This window comes from Petaurus breviceps, unplaced genomic scaffold (genome assembly GCF_028583685.1).
Source record: "Petaurus breviceps papuanus isolate PSGF00001 unplaced genomic scaffold, PetGlider_PUasm1.0 151, whole genome shotgun sequence".
NCBI classification, from domain to species: domain Eukaryota; kingdom Metazoa; phylum Chordata; class Mammalia; order Diprotodontia; family Petauridae; genus Petaurus; species Petaurus breviceps.
In genome coordinates this window covers 9,678,531-9,684,544 of record NW_027185712.1, presented here as the reverse complement: position 1 = coordinate 9,684,544, position 6,014 = coordinate 9,678,531, and positions in this window count along the sequence as shown.

The following is a 6,014-nucleotide window of genomic DNA, read 5'->3' as shown; positions in this document are numbered from 1 at the left end:
TTGTGAAGAATAAGATACCAGATCTCAACATGAAAAGTATATAGTTAGCACAATTAGAAAATGAGAACTAAAGAGCTGAAGAGGGTAAGAAATGTTAGATAGGTCATCATCATTGATGGTGTACACAAATATGATGGTGGGGAATGGGGTGGAGAGGATAACTGAACCAGCTAAAATTGTCCAGAAGGACAGAGTGACCTGCAGGTCTGCAGATAGCATGAAAAAAATGGGAAAAGGGAAGCATAAGCTAATTGCATGGATTGTGAAAGAGGAATAGTTTGAAAGTGACAAAAGAGACCTAGCAAGGCATTATGAACACACTCTCCTGGTCTTGTGACTCAGAATGGGTATAAGAAAGGAGGGTCACCAATGGAGAGGGTTGAAAATAGAGCTCTTACATGGAAATCAGATTCAATTTAAAGTGAAGAGATAAAATAAATGTTAGTTGGAAAGTTTAAGAAGTGGAGAGTTGGTAGTAAATAGAATCAGAGTTCCAAAGTGTGCATTAGAATGGATTAGGAAAAGAGTTAACTGGGCTAGATTGGGCCAGGGGATAAAGTAGTGATTAAGGTTCAGAATGAGCTAGTGAAGGGAGTGAAGGGAGAAAGCCCTTCTTGGTGCAGGCCTATGTCTTGGTATTGTCTAGTGGCTAGCACAATGTGTTGATAGTACCTAATAGAAATGCATTAAGTGGTACCTGAAGGGTATGCTGTTAGTGACCCTGGTCTCTTTCTTTGTTCTTTTAAAGTATTTCATTGATGTTCTTTTCTTTTTCAGTGTCATTGTCACTTCCCAGTGATGCAGTCCATACCCTAAGTGAACCTTCTCTTGTAACAAATAAGTAGAATCATGATAAGCATATCAAGCCGGTAGCCATGTTTGCAAACCTCATTCGGTACTATAAGTCCTCCCTTTTCTCTCTTGAGGGCCAGGTGGCATGCTTCTCGGCAGACTTTTACATTTACGTTTGGTGATAATCTGAAGGTTTTCAATGTTTTGTTTTTCCTTTTATATTATTGTGTTCCTCTCGAATATTGTTCTCCTGGTTGTTCAGACAAGCATCTCCAAGTATCTTTGTATATTTTTTGTATTTGATATTTCTTACAATATAAAAATATTTCATTACATTCATACTTAGAATTTTTTAACCATTTCTCCATTGAGGGGTACCCACTCTGTTTCAAGTTCTTTGCCCCTACAAAAAGTGATAATTTGAACTTTTCCCTTTCTATTCAAACTCTTTGGGATATATGTGTAGTAGTGGCATTATTAATGACCTTGGTTTCTTAAAATCTGTAGCAGTAGAGAGCAAACTCTGGCATATCTTACCAACTGAGAAAAGCTTCAATTTTGGATCTTATGATGGATCATATGAATGTCATCCATGGACCAGCTAAATCACTTCCCTTCTCCTCTGTCCCTTCCCCTCCCTTCCCCTCCTCTCCAAACCTCCGGGCCCTTCCCTGCCCCTCCCACCCTTGCCTCCCCTTCTTGCCTTTTTTCTTCCTCATAAAGACAATATCCTGAAATACAAAGAGGCTGTGATCAGCTTGGCAGATTAACCCAAACCAATGAATTTATAGGTCTTTAAAAGAATTGAGGGAGATCCTTACTATGACCCCCCCGCCCCCGCCCCATGGAATAAGCAGGGAAAATTGTATTATAACCATTTTGCTGATAATGAAACTTAGACTCAGAGGTTAGGTGACTTTTCAAAGGTCAAATGATTCAGTATGTGAAAGTCAGAATTAGAATCTAGGTAGGCCTTCTGATTCCTAATCCTGGGATCTATACATTGGGCACATGAATGAATGAATGAATGAATGAATGAATGAATGAATGAATGAAGCTTCTGAGTATACAAACCATGGATTGTCTAGGTGGCCATATCTACTTCAAATCTTTTACAAGACATAGACACATGTGGAGATTACTTTGGCTAACAGAACTGCCTGGAGGAATCCGGACAGTCACAAGTGCCAATAGATATGTAAATTAATAGAAAGAGATCAATTATTCAGTTGACATCTGCCTACTTCTTTGGCTTCCACTTCAAAGGAAATCAGTCTGGCCCAGAATGAAAAAAGTTTCTGGCTACTGAAAAGTCAAAATGAATCAAACAACAAAAAGGTCTCCACTTTCAAAGCCAACTGAACCAACTGGAACGGAGCAGGGGCTTCTTGTGCTCCCCTCATGCCCATGCTCAGCCATCTTTCATTTGATAATTGTACCTTTCTTTGTAAAAAGTGCCACTGATGAAGCTTCCTCCAGTATTTGTAACCAAAGACTGAATTGGTCTTCTTTGGCTCTGAAAATTGGCTGTCCTAACATGTGATACTGTGTAAATATTACTAGTAGTCCTTTTATAAAAAGGATGATAAGGCATGTTGAAATGAAAAGCAGAGAGGATGTCAAATGGTGGTAACTGGCTGGCTGCTTTGGAATACTGGTAATAGAATTATTTATAACCTCGTTAGGTACAGCTGGGGTGGAACAAAGCCTCGGCAATGGCAAGAAAAGTTTAAAGGGGTCTCTGTTTTGGGTTCCCAAGCTAGGCCTTCCTGTGGCTCTATTCTGTGCTCTGGTTGCTTTCCACACACTCTATGCAAACTCCTTATGTGCACCTGCTTCCCCAATTAAGCTACACACCTGCGGTGGCCTTGCCTCAAGTCTGTTCAATTGCTGCCTTTAACCCTCTCCACAGCCCAGGGGTACTCCTCTTTGCCACCAGAGAAACAGCCTCACAGCTGGCTCTGGGAGCCAGGTTTGAGAAGACAAAAGCAATATTTTTGCAGGAATCTATGTATCTCTTGATTGGGGAGGGAGCTAGGGGTAGGAGTGGGGGTGGAGAATACGCAGGCCTTGTGTAGATTTGGAGGGACACCATCATGTGTGTCAGTAGGAGAGATTGAGATGAAAAGTCCCCGAATTCCACACCCACAGACAGACAGACAGACAGACAGACACACACACACACACACTTTGTTTATCTTAAAGATTCAGTTGGAGACAGAGCTGGTTATTTTTGGCATCAGATCCCAGACAGAATCAGACTGAGCGTGACTTGTGTAGCCTTTGCTACAGGTAACTTTCTCAGCTTGGACTGAGGTCAGTGTCTGTAGTTCCTGGGTCGAAGAATTAATTCCTTCTGGATCCTGCCTCTTCACTTAAAAACTTAGCCAAGGGTTGTTGACTAAGGGTTGTTACCAGCCTGGTTCTGGACCCAGAATGGATTATCTGTGAAAGGAGGGAAGAGATGGTTATAAAACCAAAGGCAGAATTCCCCTTTGTAGTGCAGGTGAGTTGCTCTTGGTGACAATAATCTTGACCAAACTAAAACCATAAAATAATTCCTTATCTTATTTAATCTTAATTAAGTCATTCTATCATATTAGGCAATTACAGTCCACAGTAAGGAGGATTATATGGTTAAGTTCTCCCTCTCAGTTTGGACTACAAGGAGGTTATTTAATATAGCACTTCAGCAGTGGATGAACAGCTGGACTCTGAGTTAGGGAGACCTGGATTCACATACCCACTCTGACACACACTGGCTTCCTGACCCTTGACAAGTCACAAGACCCCAAGAAACTCTCTGAGACTATATGTTTGAAATGAGTGATTTCAGACTTTTGGCAGAAAGTGTTTCCTCACAGGAATCACCTAACTTGATGAATCCTCAGGCTTGGAACATAAACTAAATTAAAAAAATAACAAGATATGTTTGCTATGATCTTTGGTCTTTCAGGTGAGCAGAGTACCATGGACAAATGAAGGGAGGTACATTTACTTGGCTGCCATATCTCCTTCTTTCCCCATGGTTTATATTCCTTCTCTGTTGGGTCTTAATTCCAAAAGGATAACTTCTCTGCTGCCTCAGAAGTTTAATTTGTCTCTCTAATTAGACGCCTTCATCATCCTTCCAAAGGTTTTGCTTCTGATAGTTGTATCAATGGAAAGGAGGGAATCAGAGGAGATAGTCTACTCCTGGTAGTTTATCTTTATGTGAATTTGCAGGTAAGCTCTAACCAAGGGGTAGGGAATTAATATGTGCTATGCTTCTGTAGGTTATCACTAACCTGATTTAAACACATATTCATACACACACATACCCCCTAATCATCCACAGCTTTTGTTCCTTCTTTTTTTGGGGGGGGGTATTTTCTTATTTGGAAGCATTTCATCTAAATTATTTCTCTTTAGTTAGTCCTGTGTGAATCGTAATCTATTCTGATACCACTATCAGTGGAAATGGTGCTGTCAACATTTATGTCAACGCTGAGGTTGTAATTTTTTGACAGTAATGTTCCTTCACTTGATCTAGCACACTTTTTTCAAGTTGACTGAGATGCCTGTCTCAGCTGGAAAGTCCCAAGCTTCTGACAATGAATTCTCAGTGATGGAGGGGATGCTGGTCTTAGTCTGGGAAGAGCTCCTTGTATATTTTGCTTGCAACTCAGTCATATGGCTCTTTCCAAAGAACTGTCCAAATGACCAAAAGACCTGAGGTTAAAGAACATGGACTGGAGTGAGCAGTAGTCCACTGTTCAGGATCTGTCACTATTAGGAAAAGAGAATATGCTTGATCCCAGTGAATTTTCCTCAGAGATGGATCTTTCTTAGATCCATCACAAGATTTCCAAATCTTATTTAACATGGTAAAATTGTTGTTTGCATATTGTCTCCCCTACTAGACTGTAAAGTCCCTGAGACTTGAACTAATTTTCTCTTTCATGAGCTGTTGCCTTACTCTCTAATGGAGAGAATCAAGGACAGGAGGCCCTTTGTCCAAGCAAAGGCTCGCTGGATTATGTTTATTTTGTTAACCCTTCCACATTGTGCCTTTCCCTATCATGATTTCAATGTACTGTGCCTTAGCATAAGAAATTAAATGGGAACTTTTTGGAAGCTTTGTAGAAGCCACAGATGACATGCAGAGGCTAGCAGATGACACAGAAAAAGTTCAAAACTCAAAAATGCATAAAATATATGTATAGTATTATATAAGTTTAGCCCAAATTTCACAATAAGGTACATTTTGTAAACACCCCATAAAAGAAAAAGAAAAAAAAGATCAGACTTCTTTTCTGTTGCAAAATGTTATGCAGATTTTCCAGATTGCACTGGCACAGTACCCCCTGGCCCTCATGATATGGAAGTGCTAACTGTATTCTAAATAGAAATTTGGTCTCCCAGTTGGATGGAGTCCTGCCCCAACTAAGGAGCATGTACCTTGAGGACTAGGAGAATTTCATCAGTCAACCATGCCCATCAAAGGATGACTGACCTTTTCAGGAGTTGGGTTTTAACAGAAATGAAAGAAAATGGGTATATTGCAAATTAATAACTAGTTATTAATATAATAATATAAGATTAATTTCTCTCAGTGCCTATCATATTGTAGGTACTTAATGTTTATTGACTGACTAGTTGACTAAAATAACTATCACCACTGATGTCCAATATCTTTTGCCTTATAGTCTCTTTCTTATTGTTCTAGAGCACAATATTGAACTTTATAACTCTGTAATTGTATGGTTCAAAGATTTTGATTGGTACCACATCTGCCAATTTGATCTGTTTTGCTGAAAATATATGTTAGGCAGGCATACTTTTATATATCTGCTCATACCATTGCCTGTTATGAACTCCCCCAAGTCCCACCCTTGTGCTTTACGTATTTGAATTTTAACCAAGTTTCAAGGTATAGTTCAAGTCACACTGTATCTATAAATTCTTTGATGGTCCCAGTCTTCATTGAATTCTTTCTATCTAAATAGCTAAAGTGCCAATCACTTGCTCATTTAGCCTTAGGTTTCCTAACCCATCTCATTTGCTTTCTCTTCTAATAAACTTTCCTTATTTCCTCCTTCCTCTCCAATTGGTAAAGATTTTTCCTCTTCAGGCAGCTTTATTTGAGCACTTTTACAATATTTTTACCATGTAGTATTTTGTGCTCTCTCTCCCTCTGTCTCTGTCTCTGTCTCTCTGTCTCTGTCTCTGTCTCTGTCTCT